Source organism: Ranitomeya imitator, chromosome 5, assembly GCF_032444005.1.
Source record: "Ranitomeya imitator isolate aRanImi1 chromosome 5, aRanImi1.pri, whole genome shotgun sequence".
Classification (NCBI taxonomy): Eukaryota; Metazoa; Chordata; class Amphibia; order Anura; family Dendrobatidae; genus Ranitomeya; species Ranitomeya imitator.
Window position 1 is genome coordinate 38,606,757 of NC_091286.1, and position 23,763 is coordinate 38,630,519.

Here is a 23,763-nt window from a genome sequence, read left to right on the forward strand (position 1 = left end):
TTTTTCAGCCTCAGGATGTTCTGCTTCACCTCAATTGAGAGTTCCTTTGACCGCATGTTGTCTGCTCACAGCAACAGCTTCCAAATGCAAAACCACACACCTGGAATCCACCCCTGACCTTTTAACTACTTCATTGATTACAGGTTAACGAGGGAGACGCCTTCAGAGTTAATTGCAGCCCTTAGAGTCCATTGTCCAATTACTTTTGGTCCCTTGAAAAAGAGGACGCTATGCATTACAGAGCTATGATTCCTAAACCCTTTCTCCGATTTGGATGTGGAAACTATCATATTGCAGCTGGGACTGTGCACTTTCAGCCCATATTACATATATAATTTTATTTCTGAACATGTTTTTGTAAACAGCTAAAATAACAAAACTTGTGTCACTGTCCAAATATTTCTGGCCCTAACTGTATGTGCTTTTTATATTTCCTTTTTTATGCTAAATCATTTACGGTATGTATCTGGAACGTGCACATTCACATTGTGCCATTTTTTTGTCATTTTTTGTTACTTTGATGAATAAAGATATATCCTTGTTTTAGGTTCTCAATTTAATCCCATTGTTTGTCTATGAGTCAGTATGAAATCTCATCCGTAAACCACAGAGAACAATGGCGGTGGAAACTGACCTGAACTGCATATATCAAATCCAATTAGGGTAAAATCTGCAAAAAAAAAAAAAAATCTGCACCATTTCTGCAAGAAAACCCGTAGATTCCTTTGTGGATTTTTCAATGCAAAACGTCAGCAGTGCATCAGTCATATGTGAACGGACCCTTAGGTAATGTTCTCACTGTGGTTTTTTTTTTCATCTGCGCTTTAATGCAGATCCACTTAAAAATCCACATCAAAAACTGCATGAAATAGTCTGAATATTCTAAGTTATAGATTTTGGAAGCAAATCCCCTTCAAAATCTAAATAAAATAATTACTGTGCACATCTGGGCCTACAAGCATAGAACTGTGCCGCTCCTACCCATCCAATAGTCTGAACAGCCTCGGCAATAAATGTAAAAACGGATCTATGGACGCTGCGTTAAAAAGCGCAGGAAATAGTTCTTTTTTTTATTACATTATTTATTTTTTATTCCTAAAAGAAAATGCACAAAAGAAAGGTTAAATTTAATATTTCTGATTCTTTTAATGTGATCTGCAAACAAAGTCTGTTTTACTTATTTTTTTTTTTTTAGAAATACATTAAAACAAAAGAACTTTTTTTTTTTTTTAGCAATTTTATGAATATTGAGGTTATCTGCTGTTAGTGATTTATTTGAAAGACGATTTTCAATCACAAAAAGCTTAAACGCTAAGCCAGAAATATGTGGGACCATGTGCGCCATCACAGTCAGACATTGTGACCCTTATCTGCGTCGATCTATATAAAACACAGGCAGGGTCTGCGGCCGAGTTCATTAAAAAGTTATTTAATAAAGAATTTCAAACTATTTACAGAAGAAAAGTTCCAAATCTGTGAATCTATGAATTGTTGGGTTCACACAAGTTCCTGCACATTAAAAGCAACCATATTCCCGCTTCAGCCCGTTGTGGAATATAAGAAGAACCAGATGATTGAAGACTAGATTTTTCTAAATTGAAGCAGTAGCTTAAAGTTTTCCCCCTGATCTCATGGGAAGACCTTGTGTCTTGTGGGATGTTACAAGATGCAACAGAAAATTCCACAAGCTCCTGGAAAATGGTTTTCGAAGCCTCTGTTATCCGCCTACATGGAAACCGCCTGTGTGACATCCGAGATATTACTGATAATTATGTTTGGAACCAGAAGGAAATGTTTCAATCGTTCCAAACACTTGGTTTACTTAATACGATAATTGCTGAAACTTGATTAATACGTAGTCATTGGTTTGGTCCCATCAACATGGATCACGTTTCTGTCTCCGGAGGGGGGGAAAGCGGTCAATAACTATAAACATATTGTCGTATCTGCGGCAGAGAAGTCGTAGAGGAGCGACGGGAAAGAAAAATCTAATGTAGCGATCACTGCGATGAAAACACAAGTCACGCGAAAGCAAAAAGTGGCAAAAGTGGGAATCTGAAGAAATACGCCAGATGTGGCTCTAAATAAAGAAACAGTGAATAGAATAGAACACGACATAATATAATGTGAAATATGGGATAATACTCTTAATTATAAGATTAGATATTAAAAATCCCCCCCAAAATTTTCTCCGGTAAATTTTATTGCAAGCTGATTACATTTAGACAGGTTAGAAAATTGAAAGGTGACTTAAAAGGGTTTGCAAAAAAGAAAAAAAAAAAGGAGCATGAACCGCACATCCCAAAATCATACGTTGATCTAAAGCCGCTAGGCAAAAATTAATATAACTGAATATGAGGTTTTCAGTTTAACATTCTGATCAGACTGTATGAAGCCCACTGCCCCTTCACGGCAAACCTGGTGCATGGCCGCTGTGGCGGTGGGCGCCGCACGGCTCCGCTCCGTTAGGGCGTTAGGACCCACTACGAGGTTTGCCGTGAAGGGGCAGTGGGCTTCATACAGTCTGATCAGAATGTTAAACTGAAAACCTCATATTCAGTTATATTAATTTTTGCCTAGCGGCTTTAGATCAACGTAATATTTTGGGATGTGCGGTTCATGCTCTTTTTTTTCTTTTTTGACTTAAAAGGGTTGTCCACTACTAGGTCAACCCCTTCTTCAACTAAATGTTTGGCCCCAATATAATAATAAAGCCTATTCTCACCTCCTGTGATGGCACCGTTCCCGCGATGTCGGCACTCACTCTCCCTGGGGCGCTCATGCGGTGTTGTGACACGTGACCCCAGCGCCAATCAGTTAAGGCATCACTGTCCCCACCCACATGTGGATTGATCATGAAGAGGAAGTCAGGGATCAGTTGTAGGCCTGGCTTCCTCTTCATGTTCAGTCTGTACATAGGCGGCGACAGTGACGCCAGTGCTGACTTGGTGCCGGGGTCATGTGTCGCAACACCGCACTTGAGCCCCAGAGAGCGTGAGTGCAGATGAAATGCCCGCCAGGGCCGTGGGGTACTCGGTACCGGGTCTGATCCATAAAGGGATGTATCACGGCGGCGGTGACGCAGTCCATGGCCCTGGGCGCTAATGTTAAAGGGACAGTCTTTAAAGGGGTTAGTTGAATAATAAAAGTTTGTGATGCCACCTGTGTGGGAAAACCCTTACAACCTCAGTCTTCTGGCTACTGGTATCTGCGCTCAGCATGGAGGAAGCCCAGTCACAGCTTCTCTCCAGCTCTTTACTCTCCTTCGCTTCTTTTCCCTCTCAGACTCCTACAGACTGCCCTGCTTTCTCTTTCCTTCCCAGGAGCCGCAGAATCACTCGTCTCCACGGCTCCAGCTTTCCTTCCTCACTCGTCACTCTCCTCTCAGCAACTGCCTAGCAACTGACTCCTCTTCCCGACCAGAGAGAGCAGCTCCCCTGAAGTTGGGTGTAGAGCTCCCCCTTCTGGCCTGGAGTCAGAACAGTGTTGTATGTGCTGAATACCTGACAAAGGGATCCTTCCTTGCTTCCAAACATGACTTCACTCTCCCCGTGAGGAAAGCAATGCCACTGTAACAACCAAGAACCTGTTGTGAATTCTGCTTTTGGGCTCCCTCCGGTGGTTGTAGGTGGTAATGCAGTTGTCCCTGGGTTGCAGTCCTGGTCAGGTGTATCTGCTGATTGCAGTTCTGACTGGGGTATTTAGGTGTGCAGGATTCATTAGTCCATGCCAGTTGTCCATGGTTGTTGGTAGGTGTTGGACCTCTGTCTGGTTCCTCCTTTTGGTTCCAGTTCTCTAAGATGGTTCATTTGGTGCCTTTGCCTAAATTGCCTTCCTCTTCAGATTTGGTTCCGTTGTTTTTTCAGCATGTGGTTCGTTTGCATGGTATTCCGGAGAATATTGTGTCCGACAGAGGTTCCCAGTTTGTTTCTAGGTTTTGGCGGGCCTTTTGTGCTAGGCTGGGCGTTGATTTATCTTTTTCTTCTGCATTTCATCCTCAGACAAATGGCCAGACCAAGCAAACTAATCAGACTTTGGAGACTTATTTGAGATGCTTTGTGTCTGCTGATCAGGATGATTGGGTGGCCTTCTTGCCATTGGCCGAGTTTGCCCTTAATAATCGGGCTAGTTCGGCTACTTTGGTTTCGCCTTTATTTTGTATCTTTGGTTTTCATCCTCGTTTTTTTTCTGGGCAGGTTGAGCCTTCTGACTGTCCTGGTGTGGATTCTGTGGTTGACAGGTTGCAGCAGATTTGGGCTCATGTGGTGGACAATTTGGTGTTGTCTCAGGAGGAGGCTCAACGTTTTGCTAACCGTCGTCGGTGTGTTGGTTCCCGGCTCCGGGTTGGGGATCTGGTCTGGTTGTGTTCCCGTCATGGTCCTATGAAGGTTTCTTCTCCTAAGTTTAAGCCTCGGTTTATTGGTCCTTATAGGATTTCTGGAATTATTAATCTGCTGTCTTTTCGATTGGCGCTTCCGGCCTCTTTTGCTATCCATAATGTCTTCCATAGATCTTTATTGCGGAAATATGTGGTGCCCGTTGTTCCCTCTGTTGATCCTCCGGCCCCTGGGTTGGTTGATGGGGAGTTGGAGTATGTGGTTGAGAAGATTTTGGATTCTCATTTTTCGAGGCGGAGGCTTCAGTACCTTGTCAAATGGAAGGGTTATGGCCAGGAGGATAATTCTTGGGTTTTTGCCTCTGATGTCCATGCTGCTGATTTGGTTCGTGCCTTTCATCTGGCTCGTCCTGATCGGCCTGGGGGCTCTGGTGAGGGTTCGGTGACCCCTCCTCAAGGGGGGGTACTGTTGTGAATTCTGCCTTTGGGCTCCCTCCGGTGGTTGTAGGTGGTAATGCAGTTGTCCCTGGGTTGCAGTCCTGGTCAGGTGTATCTGCTGATTGCAGTTCTGACTGGGGTATTTAGTTGTGCAGGATTCATCAGTCCTTTCCAGTTGTCCTTGGTTGCTGGGAGGTGTTGGACCTCTGTCTGGTTCCTCCTGCCTTGCTGCCAAATCAGCAAAGATAAGTGTCTGTTTTTTTTTCTGTGGCACACATGCTGTGTGCTTGATAATTCAGTGCTATTCATTTGTTTTTCTTGTCCAGCTTAGATTGTGTCAGTATTTTCTCAGTCTTGTTGGATTCTCAGGAGTTGCAGATATACATTCCACGTCTTTAGTTAGATGGTGGAATTTTTTGTATTATCTGCTGTGGATATTTTTGGAAGGGTTTTACTACTGACCGCTTAGTTTTCTGTCCTATCCTTTCCTATTTAGCTAGAGTGGCCTCTTTTGCTAAATCCTGTTTTCTGCCTGCGTGTGTCTTTCCTCTCCTACTCACAGTCAATATTCGTGGGGGGCTGCCTATCCTTTGGGGTTCTGCTCTGAGGCAAGGTAGAATTCCTATTTCCATCTATAGGGGTATTTAGTCCTCCGGCTGTGTCGAGGTGTCTAGGGCTTGTTAGGCACACCCCACGGCTACTTCTAGTTGCGGAGTTAGTTCAGGATTTGCGGTCAGTACAGTTTCCACCTACTCCAGAGAAAGTTTCATGCGGCTCCAAGGTCACCGGATCATAACAGATACCACGGGAACACCAGCAGAATGGGAGGTGAGTACAGGTTTTGTTAATTTCTCAGAGCTAAACATTTAGTTCAAAAAGGGTTTGTCCTAGAAGACCCTATAAAGGATGTAGACACCCTCTCCTTGGTTAAATTTTTTTTTAAATTTTTTACTTATTTTACACGAAGGGGTTGTCCAATCTTTAATAAAAGTCTGCAGTCACTCTATGTGAATGCAAATTTTTAAATCCCCATATAGTATCATAGTTATTAAGGTTGAAGGAAGACGTTAAGTCCATCTAGTTCAACCCATAGCCTAACCTAACATGCCCTAACATGTTGATCCAGAGGAAGGCAAAAAAACCCATGTGGCAAATAGTAAGCTCCACTTTGGGGAAAAAAATTCCTTCCCGACTCCACATACGGCAATCAGACTAGTTCCCTGGATCAACGCCCTATCAAGGAATCTAGTATATATAACTTGTAACATTATACTTTTCAAGAAAGGCATCCAGTCCCTTCTTAAATTTAGGTAATTAATCACTCATTACAGCATCATACGGCAGAGAGTTCCATAGTCTCACTGCTCTTACAGTAAAGAACCCGCGTCTGTTATTATGCCTAAACTTTCTTTCCTCCAGACGTAGTGTATGCCCATATGGTGCACACTGCACTCTGTCAGGATTCTCCAGAGTGGGAGGTCACATGAACGCAACTATTTGTATACTTCCTGCTACATTCAGAATAAACATTCACAGACTCACTCAATTCACTTCCAGTCGGAATGTGGCCAGAAGTGCAGAAATTGCATACTTGCGATCACGTGACTGCCAGCTCTTGTGTGCAGTACTGGAGAATCCTGACAGCATGCAGTGTGCACACTGTGAGGATTCAAAAGCCTGCATACAGAGTGACTTCATATTTTTTAGCAAAAACCAGACAACTCCTTTAAATGCATGTGTTTGGGGCTGAAAATAATATTTGCATGAGGGTTTTATTTTAAAAAAAAACTAGTTTAGCTTTAATAGTTTGTTTTCCTGCTCAGTGCAGATTGATTACTTAAGACCCTGACAGTGAACTTATTTTGGCAGAATTTGAAACTCTTTTTTTCTGTCCTTCTACTGAGCACTTCTTTACTGATTATTAATGATCGCAGATTATATCAAAGGAGAGATGAACAGTTCATGTGGTCATAAATTAACACAGTGGAGCTCAGTATATAAGGGATGAAAAAGCTCACTATTGGATTCTTAGTTAACTCATGCTGCAACCAACGCTGCACCAAAGTGTAACACAGAGGCAAATGGGGCAACATTTTTAATACAATCCATTCCCTAAAATTATTTTTAGCTCAAAATTCATGCATTTAAAGAAGCACTCCTTCCATCAAAGTTTTTAACCTCTTAACATACTGCAGTCATCATATTATACAGCACTGTGTGCTTGCGATTGCTCATTTGCCTTTCTGTCCAGCTAATTCTTTTATTCTTCTCTTCTCTATATAAAAACGGTAAATGGATGTTGGCTGCAATTTTTTCCCCCAAAAAATTCTATAAAAATAAGTGACAGAATAATTTGAAAATCTGCAGCATGTGTTCAAATCCACACGGCGATGCAATACACATTGCAGCTGCTGCAGAACCTCTTCTACAAATAAGGAAAGTGCACTTTCCCTGTATATGTCAGCATGTCAGTACTAGAGAAATATGGCCTGCGTGTCTATCCCCTGAGCGCACTGTAGCAGCAACATCAAATATTAAAGTTTCCTTGCCACAAAGGCATCTAACAACACATGGGCTCCAGAATCTTGGCACAGCGCACATCTTCCCCGGTACTGACAACAAGCAGAACAGTCACAAAATGTCAAATACTCAGGAAAACAAAAAAAACAGGTTTTGCTACCCCATCGGAGAGCAGCATAATGTAGGGGCAGAGACCCTCATTCCACCGAGGTATCTTTTACTGGGCTGCTTGCTGCAGTTTTGATAAAATCCCTGTTTTATCTGCTGCACATCTAGCAGCTTTCTGACTGTTGAGCTCTGCATGACCCCGCCTCCAACACTGATTGGCAGCTTTCCTTTGTACACTGTCTATAGGCAGAAAGCGGCCAATCAGTGATGGGGGCGTGGTTATACAGAGCTCATGAATATGGAGGACTACTTGGCGGAAGGTTTACTAGTCCCAGTGATAATCTCCTTGTGATTAAACTATGATTTTACAAAAATTATAGCAAGCAATCCTGTAAGTGACACATCGTGGGAATCAGTGTCTTTGACATTGACAAATGAAAAGCTGTATTGGGACACCGGAAGGTACGAGATTCATGGGTGTCCTGTCTAGCCGCCAGTTACCGCTGATCCGGTAGCTGGACCGGAATCCCGCAAATCGATCCTCTCACCTCTACTGGTGACCCTGGCGAAAATCCAAATTTGTATTTTAATAATGACCACAAGGTCACAAAAGGCAATAGCCCAAGGGCTTTATTTCCTGTAGAGATACATTGTGGTGCAGTAATCCACCTCTGACTGCTCTCCTGCTTCTGTTTGCAGGAATTACACAAAGCCGCATGCAATTTTCAGCAGAATACGGAAAAACAAATCAACTTTAGCAGGAGAAGTTGGGTCTGGGGCGCAGGTTTCGGCATCTGTTTATTTCATTACAGACAATACAATTGTAGCTCGGCAGCTGCAGGACATAAAGGGAAAGTCATGTCTCGCGTCTTCTTCATTAATCAATTTACGTTTCCGGTTGAAGAAATGAGTATTGGCAAACATTAAGATATGTTCCCCGAAGTGTTAGTAAAACAGGACTCACACCCCTGTCATTGAGGACGTCCAGCTTATTCTTTACAGTATCAGATGTGAGGGAATAGCTCAAACCACGAACGTTCTGGGCCATTCCCTGCTGATTTGGAAAGCTGGAAATGTGGTAAGTAGCTGCAGGTCTAAATAATTAACCATCAACAAATACAAATATTTTGACAATTAAACTCTGGTGTTATTATATGGGTGTAGATGTCCAAGGTCCTCCCAGACCAAGAGTTAGATTATGGCCACAAGGGGCTCCACCATCTTGAATATCTAAGAGACTTCCACCACCCAACCACACCAGTTTGAGATCTATCTATTATCCAACCTATCTCTGTCATTTTTATCTCTACGTAGGTTCACATGTAGGACCTTAGGACCTGCACTAGCCTGTGAAAACCCTGCTTCAACAATCAGGAATCTCTTGATGGCTAGTTTAAAAATATCATCTAGTCAAGAAGCAGTGGAGAAGCATCCACGTAGCTCTTTCTTCTTTCTAAAGGAATTTATAACTCCTAATGACTTCAGTGGAGTGGGTTGTTTCCTGGCATGGATATTTTTCCTGTACCAATAGGTGGTTCTGTAGGTAAGATAGTGGACTCCAACAATGCTACCCTGGCTCTAGGGTTTGTGGAGTCCAAAAAGTTTTCTGCCTCCTAAAAATGCAGAACTTTAAATGGCAGCTACAGGATTGGAAAACTATAGCAAGCAAACCACTTCCCCTACGCGCGTTTTGGCGGCGGGCCTTTTTCATTGACACCATTGCTTGGCACAGGTTTGTTATTTAGCACAGTCATGGTTTTATGGTTTGTTGAGCCTATCATGCACTACATTTGCTTTTATTATCTGCTTCATATTATGACCTGTTAATGGTGGAGATTGATTATGAACGCTAACTGTTGCCATTATGTTGATATCTATATGAATTATTAGTTTCTTGAACCAATCTATGTATCCTTTACGCTACTAAAATCTGGTTCGAAGACGATTTGCACATAGCACTTTATTACATACTTAACGCCATATTTTAGTCCTTATATCTTACAGCGATACTAGTATTTGCAGTGGTCTCCATCATAGCTTAAAAGCATGACATGAATTTTATCTACTGTTTTTTTGGTTTTCAGCCACTATCCACCTTTATATCCCCCCGTACATTTTTACTACTGTGTGTGTAAGTCTAAATAAAGCTATTGTTTTTTGTACAATTTGTCCCCTGTGCTCGTGTATCTTTCTGTATGATCCTGCTATCTAATAGCGTGGACCGTATTATAGTCCTGTAAGGGTAATTTAATACCAATATACTGCATTATATGTATAAAATGAGATTGTCAGCTCACCTCCTCCTCTGGTTAATATGTCCTCTAGGCTGCATGGATCCACTGGGTGAAAGTTGATATGCATCAAATAGTTAACATCCAGCGCCTCTTTGGACGAATGATCCCAGGAAATCCAAGGTTTCTTAAAACATCTATTTATTCCGTCATATTAAAAACGGGTAACAAAAAGGTCAGGCAGTTTGGATACACTCATGATTTAAAAAAAGGCATAGAAACCAACATGTTTCGACTCACGGGTCTTAATCATGGAGTTGCATCTGTATGTCTGTTTTGAAGTCTTATAAAGAAGTAGCTGAAACCCTGGAGATTTTCCGATGCTGGGGGCGCTATAAATATGTTTCTGAGGGCCGTTAAAAAGCGGCACTGAGGAATAAGTACCATTAACTGCCGCCATTAAAAGGCATATCAGAGGTTGTTAAGGGGTTACACCACAAAGGACCACTAAAAGAAATGATTTTATATACTGGACATATTTTTTTTCTTTTCAGTTCTGATATATTTATTTGTTTTTTGCTGTATTTATTTATTTTGCACACTGTAGCCCTTATAATGTAATTTTACTATATTATTACATTACTTTTTATTCCTGATTTCCTATGTAACTGGGGTAGGTTTATTAGCCCCAGTTACAGGGCAAATATAGACTACGGCCTATATAACACAGCTGACTTGGTTTTCTAGGACCTAGCAGCTTCTGTTTCCTTCCTACAATTGGCGATCATAAGATCACTGGGTTTGGGGTGGAATCATTGTAAGCACTTTTAATCTGCATACAAAATGCTTGATCGGGTTTTTGTATACAGTGATCAGGAAGGCAGAGATGGCAATAAACCATATCTGCCATCTCTATAGGGAGTAGGGCTATGTCTGACAGCCAGCTCCCCACCCCCACAACAGCAAGATCTTGTACAAACAGCTTCCTCTGTTCTGACATTTTAGAACATCAATGCAGAGTAAAGTGTGGACCACTCAGAAGTTTAAAATTTATGGTCATTCAAAACTGTGTAACCCCTTTCCGACGTTGGGCGTAATAGTACTCCCACGTCTGAATCCTTCCCTTTGATGTGGGCTCCGGCGGTGAGTCCACATATTTCCCGGCACATGTCACCTGTTTTGAACAGCTGACATGTGCCGGTAATAGCCGTGGGTGGAATTGCGATCCACCCACGACTATCAACCCATTAATGCTGCTGTCAAACGCTGACAGCGGCATTTAACATGCGTTTCCAGCAATCGCGCTGGAAATCCGCTCATCAGTGACCACCATCACGTGATCGTGGGTCACCGATGGATTGGCATGTCAACCAGAGGTCTCCTGGAGACCTCTATGGTTGTCACTGCCAGATTGCTATGAACATCACCCGGTGGTCGCGCTCATAGCAAGTGAGGTATTCTGCTACATGCAGGCGATGTGATCTGATCACCTGTATGTAGCAGAGCCGATCGGGTTATGGCAGCTTCTAGTCTCCCATGGAGGCTATTGAAGCATGCCAAAAGTGAAAAAAATGTTGTTAAAAATATTAAAAAATAAATAAATAAAATAAAAGTTCAAATCACCCCCTTTCACCCCATTCAAAATAGAACAATAAAAAAATCAAACATACACATATTTGGTGTGCGCGGCTGAAACGCCGCCCCCTCCTCCCCGGACTGCAGAATGGGCAGCGGATGCATTGAAAAACTGCATCCGCTGCCCACGTCGTGCAGTTTTTTCACAACGTCCGTCGGTACGTCGGGCCGACGGTTTGCGACGGCCCCGTACCGACAGAACTGTGAAAGTAGCCTCAGGAAGATATCTGTTTGTGCAGGTAACTATTACTGTGCAGAATTATTAGGCAACTTAATAACAACCAAATATATTTCCATCTCACTTGTTTATATTCACCAGGTAAACCAATATAACTGCACAAAATTTAGAAATAAACATTTCTGACATGCAAAAACAACCCCCCCAAAAAAGAGTGACCAATATAGCCTCCTTTCTTTATGATGACACAACAGCTTTCCATCCATAGATTCTGTCAGTTGCTTGATCTGTTTACGACCAACATTGGTGCAGCGGCCACCACAGCCTCCCGTACACTGTTCCAAGAGGTGGACTGTTTTCCCTGCCTGTAGATCTCACATTTTATGAGGGACCACAGGTTCTCTATGGGGTTCAGAACAGGTGAACAAGGGGGTCATGTCATTATTTTTTCTTCTTTGAGACCTTTACTGGCCAGCCACGCTGTGGAGTAGTTGGAGCCATGTGATGGAGCATTGTCCTGCATGAAAATCATGTTTTTCTTGAACAATACCGACTTCTTCCTGTACCACTGCTTGAAGAAGTTGTCTTCCAGAAACTGGCAGTAGGTCTGGGAGTTGAGCTTCACTCCATCCTCAACCCGAAAAGGTCCCACAAGTTCATCTTTGATGACACCAGCCCATACCAGTCCCCCACCTCCACCTTGCTGGCGTCTGAGTCAGAGTGGAGCTCTCTGCCCTTTACTGATCCAGCCTCTGGCCCATCCATCTGGCCCATCAAGAGTCACTCTCATTTCATCAGTCCATAAAACCTTTGAAAAGTCAGTCTTAAGATATTTCTTGGCCCTGTCTTGACGTTTTATCTTATGTTTTTGTACAAAGGTGGTCGTTTTTCAGCCTTCCTTACCTTGGCCATGTCCCTGAGTATCGCACACCTTGTGCTTTTTGTTACTCCAGTAACATTGTAGCTCTGAAATATGGCAGAACTGGTGGCAAATGGCATCTTGGCAGCTTCATGCTTGATTTCCCTCAATTCATGGGCAGTTATTTTGCGCCTTTTTTGCCCAACACGCTTCTTGCGAACCTGTTGGCTATTTGCCGTGAAATGCTTGATTGTTCGGTGATCACGCGTCAAAAGTTTGGCAATTTCAAGACTGCTGCATCCCTCTGCAAGACATCTCACAACTTTGGACATTTCAGAGCCCTTCAAATCTCTCTTCTGACCCATTTTGCCAAAGGAAAGGAAGTTGCCTAATAATTAAGCACACCTTATATAGGGTTCTGATGTCATTAGACAACACCCCTCATTACAGAGATGCACATCACCTGATTTACTTAATTGGCAGTTATCTCTCAGGCCTGAACAGCTTGGAGTAGGACAACATGGATAAAAAGTATCATGTGATCAAAATACAACTTGCCTAATAATTCTGCACACAGTGTACTCACAGAAATAGATAACACCAAGAGGATCGGTCATTTATCCAGCTATCAAAAAATCCCCTAAAAACACATTTATTGTTTTTTAATAAGTTCAAGGTTTGGGATGTTTTTTTAATATCAAATAATATATGTTTTTAGGGGATTTTTTTGGTTTGATTAATAATGAAATGACTCTGCTCAATCTCTCCCAGTCTATACAGTAAAGCTAAGAAGTGAGTTGCACAGGTCAGATTGCTTTAGAAGCCAATGTGAAAATTATAATTTTTTTCATGAATCGCCATATAAGAAACAGAACACGCCGACGTCACTTGACCATCAACCACAAAAATATGATTTGAGGACAGCAGCTGGTATATTACAAGAACATTTGTTTTCTGTCATACTATATTAAGTAGACGAAATTTGGCGCCGAAACATTTTATTGTGTTTACAAAATACAATATTTTAACATGTGTTATATTTTCTACTGTAAACAGTGAAGTCACATCTCTCGCAACGTTTCCTGGATGACCTGGCCAATCTTTTTGGCTCCTTAATCAGTTTGCCTGTTGCTAGTAAACTACTTTATATTTAGTTGTCTTCTCTGACGGTCACTTATTTTTAACATCTAACATTGGTCAAGCAAATGGTACATTGTTTTAGTAACTTAGCAACCATCATATTTAAAAGTGGCTCACGAGCTAAAAAAAAAAATGTGGCGGACATTTGCGTGATTCAAGAACCTAAGTAACATGAGCAAAATCGCTCCTTGAAAAATACAAAATTCTCATCACGCATAATGGATAGTTGTCTGCTGTCATGCTCCATTTAGCAAGTTTCCATGACCCAGCAGATATCCCAAAACATGAAAGATCTTTCATTTTTAAAACCATCCCGGGAATAAAAGAAAGTAAAATAAAGTTGTTCTTAAAGTGAAGTAGTCGAAAAGTTCAGAAAAAGTGCAGTCCCCACTCAAGATTGGCCAAGGTTGACCTCCTAACCCCCAGGTATTTACTCTGTCTGCTGTCATTTCAGTTGCTATGCCTCTGGGCACTGGGAACATTTCTTACTTATTTTTTTTTTCTTGTAGTTTTTAATTAGACAATTTATATTATTACTTGAATATTTTAACAATATTGTACCTGTATACATTTTTAGCTAACCTTCGTGCTCAATTTTAAAAAAAATTTTAAAATTTAATTTAGAACTTGTTTACAACAGTTTCCAACTCTTTCAGTGATTCTATTAATGTTCATGTGTGATTCCTCTACAGGGGTCTGAGGGTCACATTGTTTTGGGGGGGGGGGGGGAGTCTGAGGGTCAATTTGTTAGATTTTAGGGCCAAGAAAAGTTTTATTTTTCCTTTTGAGGCTTATACTTTAAAGGGTTTGTCGGCTTCAAGTTGATAAGTCTGCAGTCACTAGTTTCTGAGCCAGGGGGTATGTATTCCTTAGGCCGGAGTCACACTAGAGAGGAATACAGATGAGTGCTATGTGAGGAAAAATTTGCATAGCACTCGGACAAACATTAATTTATGGGGTAGCTACAATCATCAGTTTTTTTCTCGGCCGTATTATACGTGGGAGAGAAATTGCAGCGTGCTGCGATTTCCACCATATCTTGGCCGAGACTCGCCAATGAAAGTCTATGGGGGCGAGAAAAACTCACACACCACATGGACCATCAGTGTGACTTGCGAGAAATACGCACCATTGTCCTTTAGAAAGGCCAGCAATTCAGTGCGGTGTACAGTAAAATCACACTGACAGGTTACATTAGAATAGATAAAATAAATGTATACACATAGTATATATACGTATATATGTTTAGATTTCATACAGAGCTAGATAGCAGAATAGCCGATAATTCAATTAAAATCATTACAGAACTGACAGGATATGAGACATGGTTTACATACAGTAAACCATTGCATATCCGTTAGATTTGTATATGTCCCTCACTAATAATGTTAGTAGTATGCTATGTGTGTGTAAAACTTTGGAGCTGTAGGTGTTAAATTAAAGGATTAATTCACTGAAAAAACTGGCTCCCGCGCAATTTTCTCCGCCAGAGAGGGAAAGTCAGTGACTGAGGGAAGATCTTTATAGCCTAGAGAGGGACCATGGTTATTGCCCCCCCCCCCCGGCTAAAAACAACTGCCACCAGCCACCCCAGAAAAGGCACATCTGTAAGACGCCAATTCCGGCACTTAGCCTCTCTCTTCCCATTGCCCTGTAGCGGTGGCATATGGGGTAATAAGGGGTTAATGTCATCTTGCTATTGTAAGGTGACATTAAGCCTGGTTAATAATGGAGAGGTGTCAATACGACACCTATCCATTACTAAGCCACTAGTCTACAAGGGTTAAATAAAACACACACATTAACAATAAAGTATTTTAATGAACTAATAAAGCACACAGGTTTTCCATATTTATTGAACTCTCAATCCAAGCAAAGCCCTCATTCCTCTGTAAAAAAAAAACAAACAAAAATAAACCAACAATATCCCATACCTGTGCGCCGTACAGTCATGTCCCGCACTGCAATCCATCTCAAGGGGTTAAATAGTTTACAATCGGGAGCGGTGCTAATGCTACTGCCCCGACTGTAAATCACTGTGTAATGAATGAAAAGCTGCCTGCGCAGCCTCCCCGCCTGGACAGACATGCACTCATTAGCATGGGAAAGTTTCTGAACATTTTCCCACGCTGTCAGTTCACCGCAGGTCAGGTGGGGAGTCAACGCAGCCTTAGCGACCTGCAGTGAACTGACAGCGTGTGAAAATGTTCAGAAAATTTCCCACGCTAATGAGTTCATGTCCGGTCAGGCGGGGAGGCTGGCAGGCAACTTTTCATTCATTCCTCCTTGGTTTACAATTGGGCCGATAGCATTAGCACCGCTCCCAGTTGTAAACTATTTAACCCCTTGAGATGGATTGCAGCGTGGGACATGACTGTACAGTGGGCAGGTATGGGATATTGTTGCTTTTTTATTTTGGATTTTTTACAGGAGAATGAGGGCTTCGATTGGATTGAGCATGTAATAAAGATGGTAAGCCTGTGTGTTTAATTATTTCATTAAAAGACTTAATGAGTGTGTTTTTTTAACCCTTTCATACTATTGGATTAATAATGGAGAGGTGTCTTATTGACACCTCTCCATTATTAACCAGGCTTAATGTCACCTTACAATAGCAAGGAGATATTAACCCCTTATTACCCCATATGCCACCACTACAGGGCAGTGGGAAGAGAGAGGCTAAGTGCCGGAATTGGCGCATCTTAAAGATGTGCCTTTTCTAGGATGGCTGGGGGCAGATGTTTTTAGTCAGTGGGGGCCAATAACCATGATCCCTCTCTAGACTATTAATATCTGCCCTCAGTCACTGGCTTTCCCTCTCTGGCAGAGAAAATTGCGTGGTAGCCCACGACAGTTCTTTCCGTGAATTAATCCTTTAATTTAACGCCTATAGCTCCAAAATTTTACACACACACTACTAACGTTATTAGTGAGGGACATATAAAATCTAACAGATATTCAATGGTTTAATATGTGTAAACCATTTCTCATATACTGTCGGGTTCTGTAATGATTTAGCAAAAGCCGACAAATGAATTACCGGCTATTCTGCTATCTAGCTCTGTATGAAATATAAATATATATGTGTCTCACTGACATATATGTGTGTATATATATATATATATAGACTGTATATATGTTTTCACGAATATTTGAGCCCATGGATCCATTATATGTCCATTTTGCAAGTTGACGAGAAAATCTCGCCATACAGATGTCATACGGATGTCACACGGATGCTTACATGCAAGAAAATCGCTTCCTCGCACTGCACACGGATGACATCCGGATCACTGTTCAGGGAACATTTCTGCGATTCTCGTCCGTGTAAAATGGACCGTATTTTTATACGTTAAGTATGACTCCAGCCCTATACATACTCTCGGCCAGTATGTATGAAAGCGAGGCCGCGCCCTCTTGTCGGCCATGCCCACTGGAGGGCCACATCATTAGACAGGGTGGGGCCTCTCTCAATTTAAGCATATATAGTGAGGCCACGTCTACTAGACGGGCTCTGGCCGGGAGTATGGGTAACACATACATACCCTCCGGTCCCGACTCAGAAACTGGTGAGCACTGGAGGAATTTATAAGTCTACAATCACACACAGTGACTGCAGACTTATCGATTTGGATTGGACAACCCCTTTAAATATCTGACAAGTGCGGTTTCAAGCACAACCCTACAACTCAATAGTCAATATACAATGTATACAGAAAGCTGCTAATCAGCGGTGTGGGCGGGGTTATACACAGATCAGCATTTCAGCTCTGCTAGATCCGCAGCAGGGAAAACAGAGATTGTATCACAATTGCTGCACCCAGTAAACTAAGTAGCACATCCCTGGAATCAGGATCACAGCCCCTGAATCATGCTTTTGCCAGATTACATAGCAAAAACCTGCTGACGAACTCACTTTAAGGAACAATTAAACTTTTCATACCCCACAGATAGTAGTTGCAAATATGGGGATGTTAGAGATGACTGGAGTCAGATAATACCACTGTAGGCTGCTGATTTTACATCCCATGTGAGAATGTTTTATTTCCTTTGATTACCAGTAGAACTCTTGCTGTATTATAAGATACAATCATTTAAGAAATTATATAATTTTCATACATTTTTTTAAAATCAATTAAGGTAACAAATATTACAAATTTGGCTCAATGCTTCCCAAACTGTCCCCTACAAGTAAAAAGCTCTCATTGGGATGGTTAACATCATCAAACTATCTAATACTTTCCTGTCATATTGTCTTGTTTACACATTAATTCCAGATCTGATCCACGGCTGACAAGGTCAAGAAAATGAAGCTGTTTTCTCAGATGTAAAAACATCAAAAACATTACAAGAAGGATGGGAAACGATTGCAGATGGAATCATTTGTATGCAGGAAAAGAGGGATGCATGGTCCAATGCTGGAAGGCATTGAAGAATAAAAGTAATACGGCATCTCAAAAATTACCATAAAATAAATTATTTGTTTAGTTAATCTCATTGTTTGATGATTTTTTAAAATGTTTGTGCAATTGTCATCAAGGGCGAAAGTGTTCACAATCTGGACCTTTAATATTACAATAAAGTCTAAAAGAATTTTAGGAGAAGCTTGGTTGGACTGAGCATAATCTGGACCCCTAGGCACTTGGGCATTACAGGGTATGGGCATGGTACATGTAAGGGTGTGACCGGAGCTGTCATGTGCCTCTGCCTCTAATGACAACGTGTGCATAATTAATTCCTTGTAATATAAATAATGCCTATGTCTACCTTACCTATTGTGATAAGATTAAGGTAAGGAATTAGGACTTAGATGTAAAAGATAAGATGAGGACATAGCTATAGCTAAGATTGGGAGATACAGTGGGACACACGGTAGGTTAGGAACAGTCATGGGAATTTCCCAGTTGGAAAGGGGTAGGAGCAGTAAAAAGAGTAAAGGTACCGTCACACTAGACGATATCGCTAGCGATCCGTGACGTTGCAGCGTCCTGGCAAGCGATATCGTCCAGTGTGACACGCAGCAGCGATCAGGCCCCTGCTGTGATATCGCTGGTCGGGGAAGAAAGGCCAGAACTTTATTTCGTCGCTGGCTCTCCCGCTGACATCGCTGAATCGGCGTGTGTGACACCGATTCAGCGATGTCTTTGCTGGTAACCAGGGTAAACATCGGGTTACTAAGTGCAGGGCCGCGCTTAGTAACCCGATGTTTACCCTGGTTACCATCGTTAAAGTAAAAAAACAACCACTACATACTTACCTTCTGCTGTCTGTCCTCGGCGCTCTGCTTCTCTGGTCTGGCTGTGAGCGCCGGGCAGCCGGAAAGCAGAGCGGTGACGTCACCGCTCTGCTTTCCGGCCGCTGTGCTCACAGCCAGACCAGAGAAGCAGAGCGCCGGGGACAGACAGCGGTAGGTAAGTATGTAGTGGTTGTTTTTTTACTTTAACGATGGTAACCAGGATAAACATCGGGTTACTAAGCGCGGCCCTGCGCTTAGTAACCCGATGTTTACCCTGGTTACCGGCATCGTTGGTCACTGGAGAGCTGTATGTGTGACAGCTCTCCAGCGACCAAACAGTGACGCTGCAGCGATCCGGATCGTTGTCGGTATCGCTGCAGCGTCGCTTAGTGTGACGGTACCTTAAGACACTTCATGGTAGTTAGTTGTAGTTAGTTAATTGGAGAGATAGTGTTGATCCAGAGTAGGATAGGATGATAAAAGAAAAGCAGATTAACCCATTAATCCCATATGATGTACTATCCCCTCGAGGTGACCTGGGACTTAATTCCCAGTGATGGGATAGTATGTCATAGTCGATCGGCCGCGCTCACGGGGGGAGTGTGGCCGATCGCCGCCGGGTGTCAGCTGATTATTACAGCTGACACCCGGCACTATGTGCCAGGAGCGGTCACGGACCGCTCCCGGCACATTAACCCCGAAACACTGCGATCAAACATGATCGCAGCATTCCGGCGGCATAGGGAAGCATTGTGCAGGGAGGGGGCTCCCTGCGTGTTTCCCTGAGACCCTCGGAACAATGCGTTGTTCAGAGGGTCTCCTACCTCCTCCTCCCTGCAGGCCCCGGATCCAAAATGACCACGGGGCTCCTTCCGGGTCCTGCAGGGAGGTGGCTTGCAAGCTTCTGCTCAAAGCAGGCGCCAGCAACCCTCCCTGCAGTGCCTGTCAGATCGCTGATCTGACACAGTGCACTGCAAAGTGTCAGATCAGCGATCTGATAATATATAGTGATGTCCCCCCCTGGGGCAATGTTATAAAGTAAAAAAATATATATATATATATACATGTGTAAAAAAAAAAAAATTCCTAAATAAAGAAAAAAATATATATATTATTCCAATAAATGCATTTCTTTATGTAAATAAAAAAAAACAATAAAAGTACACATATTTATTATCACAGCGTTCGTAACGACCCAACCTCTAAAACTGTCCCACTACTGTTTAGGTAGAGGCTCTGCAAACGAAATGTGAAGCCTGCAGACCATTCCATCTAAGTCTGCATTCCAAATGGCGCTCCTTCCCTTCCGAGCTCTGCCATGCGCCCAAATGGTGGTTACCCCGCGTACTCAGGACAAATTGGACAACAACTTTTGTGGTCCAATATCTCCTGTTTCCCTTGGGAAAACACAAAACTGGGGGCTAAAAAATAATTTTTGTGGAAAAAAAAGATTTTTTATTTTCACGGCTCTGCGTCATAAACTGTAGTGACACACTTGGGGGTTCAAAGATCTCACAACACATCTAGATATGTTCCTTGGGGGGTCTAGTTTCCAATATGGGGTCACTTGTTGGGGGTTTCTACTGTTTAGGTACATCAGGCACTCTGCAAACGCAATGTGATGCCTGCAGACCATTACATCTAAGTCTGCATTCCAAATGGTGCTCCTTCCCTTCCGAGCTCTGCCATGCACCCAAACGGTGGTTATCTCCCACATATGGGGTATCAGCGCTCTCAGGATAAATTGGACAACAACTTTTGGGGTCCAATTTCTCCTGTTACCCTTGGGAAAATACAAAACTGGGGGCTAAAAAATTATTTTTGAGAAAAAAAAAGAATTATTATTTTCACGGCTCTGCGTTCTAAACTGTAGTGAAACACTTGGGGGTTCAAAGTTCTCACAACACATCTAGATAAGTTCCTTAGGGGGTCTTCTTTCCAAAATGGTGTCACTTGTGGGGGGTTTCAATGTTTAGGCACATCAGGGGCTCTTCAAACGCGACATGGCGTCCCATCTCAATTCCAGTCAATTTTGCATTGAAAAGTCAAACGGCGCTCCTTCCCTTCCGAGCTCCCCCATGCACCCAAACAGTGGTTTACCCCCCCAAATGGTGTATCCGCATACTCAGGACAAATTGCACAACAACTTTTGGGGTCCAATTTCTTCTGTTACACCCTTGGGAAAATAAAAAATTGGGGGCGAAATATAATTTTTGTGAAAAAAAATGATTTTTTAATTTTTTCGGCTCTGCATTATAAGCTTCTGTGAAGCACTCCGTGGGTCAAAGTGCTCACCATACATCTAGATAAGTTCCCTAGGGGGTCTACTTTCCAAAATGGTGTCACTTGTGGGGGTTTCAATATTTAGGCACATCAGGGGCTCTCCAAACCCAACATGGTATCCCATCTCAATTCAAGTCAATTTTGCATTGAAAGTCAAACGGCACTCCTTCCCTTCAGAGCTCTGCCATGACCCCAAACAGTGGTTTACACCACATATGGGGTATAGGCGTACTCAGGACAAATTGTACAACAACTATTGGGGCAGGGCCAGACAGACTAAAATTCAGCCCTGGCATTTGAAGTTACACAGGCCCACTTGTCACATGGTGACTGTATAATATCTTTGTACACTTGTAGGCAGGGCCGGTTTTAGGCAAAGTGGGGCACTAGGCAAAGTTTAAAATGGGGCCCAAAATGCTAACATATTGCACATCACACAAAAGCATTTCGGTTGTATTTACAAGCGCTGAGTTCAGGCCGCTAAATGAGTTTGATCGACAATACTGAAGTTGTTCAACACTTGTTTCCCAGCCTCTTTCCACCGTCTGAGAAAGAATGATGGGACAGAACGATCACTAACAGATCACTAACCGATCCCCATACAGTATCATGTTATCAGCAGCACATCTACAGTTTACAGCAGCAATGTGCTGCTGAGAACAATGATTTTTGTTCCGGCAAAAACAATCTGAATATGCAGCATTTTACTTGTTTAGTTAAATACACCCCACAGTCCTCCATATAGTATAATACACTCCCTATAGTCCTCCATATATTAAAATACACTGCTCAGTCCTCCACATAGTATAATACACTCCTCATAGTCCTCCATATAGCATAATACACTCCTCGTAGTGCTCCATATAGTATAATGCACCGCCATAGTCATCCATGTAGTACAATTCACTTCCCATAGTATAATGCACCCCATAGTTCTTCATATAGTATAAGGTATTCCCCATAGTCCTCGATACAGTATAATGCAGCCCACATATAGTATAATGTAGCCACCACCCTACAGAATATAATGCGGCAACCACAGAGTATAATGCAGCCACCCCACAGTATAATGCAGCCACCCCACAGAGTATAATGTAACCCCATAGAATATAATACAGCCCACCTCCCCATAATATAGTATATAACCCAACCTCCCCCATAGAATATAATATACCCCCACAACAGTATATACCACAGCCACATAATACATAACATGGCCTCCCCATAGAAGATAATATACTCCCCATAGTATATAGCAAAGCCCGCATAGTATATAGCACAGCCCGCATAATAGATAACACAGCCCACACAACAGTATACAGCACAGCCCACACAGTAGTATATACAGCACAGCCCAAACAGTAGTAACATAGTAACATAGTAACATAGTTAGTAAGGCCGAAAAAAGACATTTGTCCATCCAGTTCAGCCTATATTCCATCACAATAAATCCCCAGATCTACGTCCTTCTACAGAACCTAATTGTATGATACAATATTGTTCTGCTCCAGGAAGACATCCAGGCCTCTCTTGAACCCCTCGACTGAGTTCGCCATCACCACCTCCTCAGGCAAGCAATTCCAGATTCTCACTGCCCTAACAGTAAAGAATCCTCTTCTATGTTGGTGGAAAAACCTTCTCTCCTCCAGACGCAAAGAATGCCCCCTTGTGCCCGTCACCTTCCTTGGTATAAACAGATCCTCAGCGAGATATTTGTATTGTCCCCTTATATACTTATACATGGTTATTAGATCGCCCCTCAGTCGTCTTTTTTCTAGACTAAATAATCCTAATTTCGCTAATCTATCTGGGTATTGTAGTTCTCCCATCCCCTTTATTAATTTTGTTGCCCTCCTTTGTACTCTCTCTAGTTCCATTATATCCTTCCTGAGCACCGGTGCCCAAAACTGGACACAGTACTCCATGTGCGGTCTAACTAGGGATTTGTACAGAGGCAGTATAATGCTCTCATCATGTGTATCCAGACCTCTTTTAATGCACCCCATGATCCTGTTTGCCTTGGCAGCTGCTGCCTGGCACTGGCTGCTCCAGGTAAGTTTATCATTAACTAGGATCCCCAAGTCCTTCTCCCTGTCAGATTTACCCAGCGTTTTCCCATTCAGTGTGTAATGGTGACATTGATTCCTTCTTCCCATGTGTATAACCTTACATTTATCATTGTTAAACCTCATCTGCCACCTTTCAGCCCAAGTTTCCAACTTATCCAGATCCATCTGTAGCAGAATACTATCTTCTCTTGTATTAACTGCTTTACATAGTTTTGTATCATCTGCAAATATCGATATTTTACTGTGTAAACCTTCTACCAGATCATTAATGAATATGTTGAAGAGAACAGGTCCCAATACTGACCCCTGCGGTACCCCACTGGTCACAGCGACCCAGTTAGAGACTATACCATTTATAACCACCCTCTGCTTTCTATCACTAAGCCAGTTACTAACCCATTTACACACATTTTCCCCCAGACCAAGCATTCTCATTTTGTGTACCAACCTCTTGTGCGGCACGGTATCAAACGCTTTGGAAAAATCGAGATATACCACGTCCAATGACTCACCGTGGTTCAGCCTATAGCTTACCTCTTCATAAAAACTGATTAGATTGGTTTGACAGGAGCGATTTCTCATAAACCCATGCTGATATGGAGTTAAACAGTTATTCTCATTGAGATAATCCAGAATAACATCCCTCAGAAACCCTTCAAATATTTTACCAACAATAGAGGTTAGACTTACTGGCCTATAATTTCCAGGTTCACTTTTAGAGCCCTTTTTG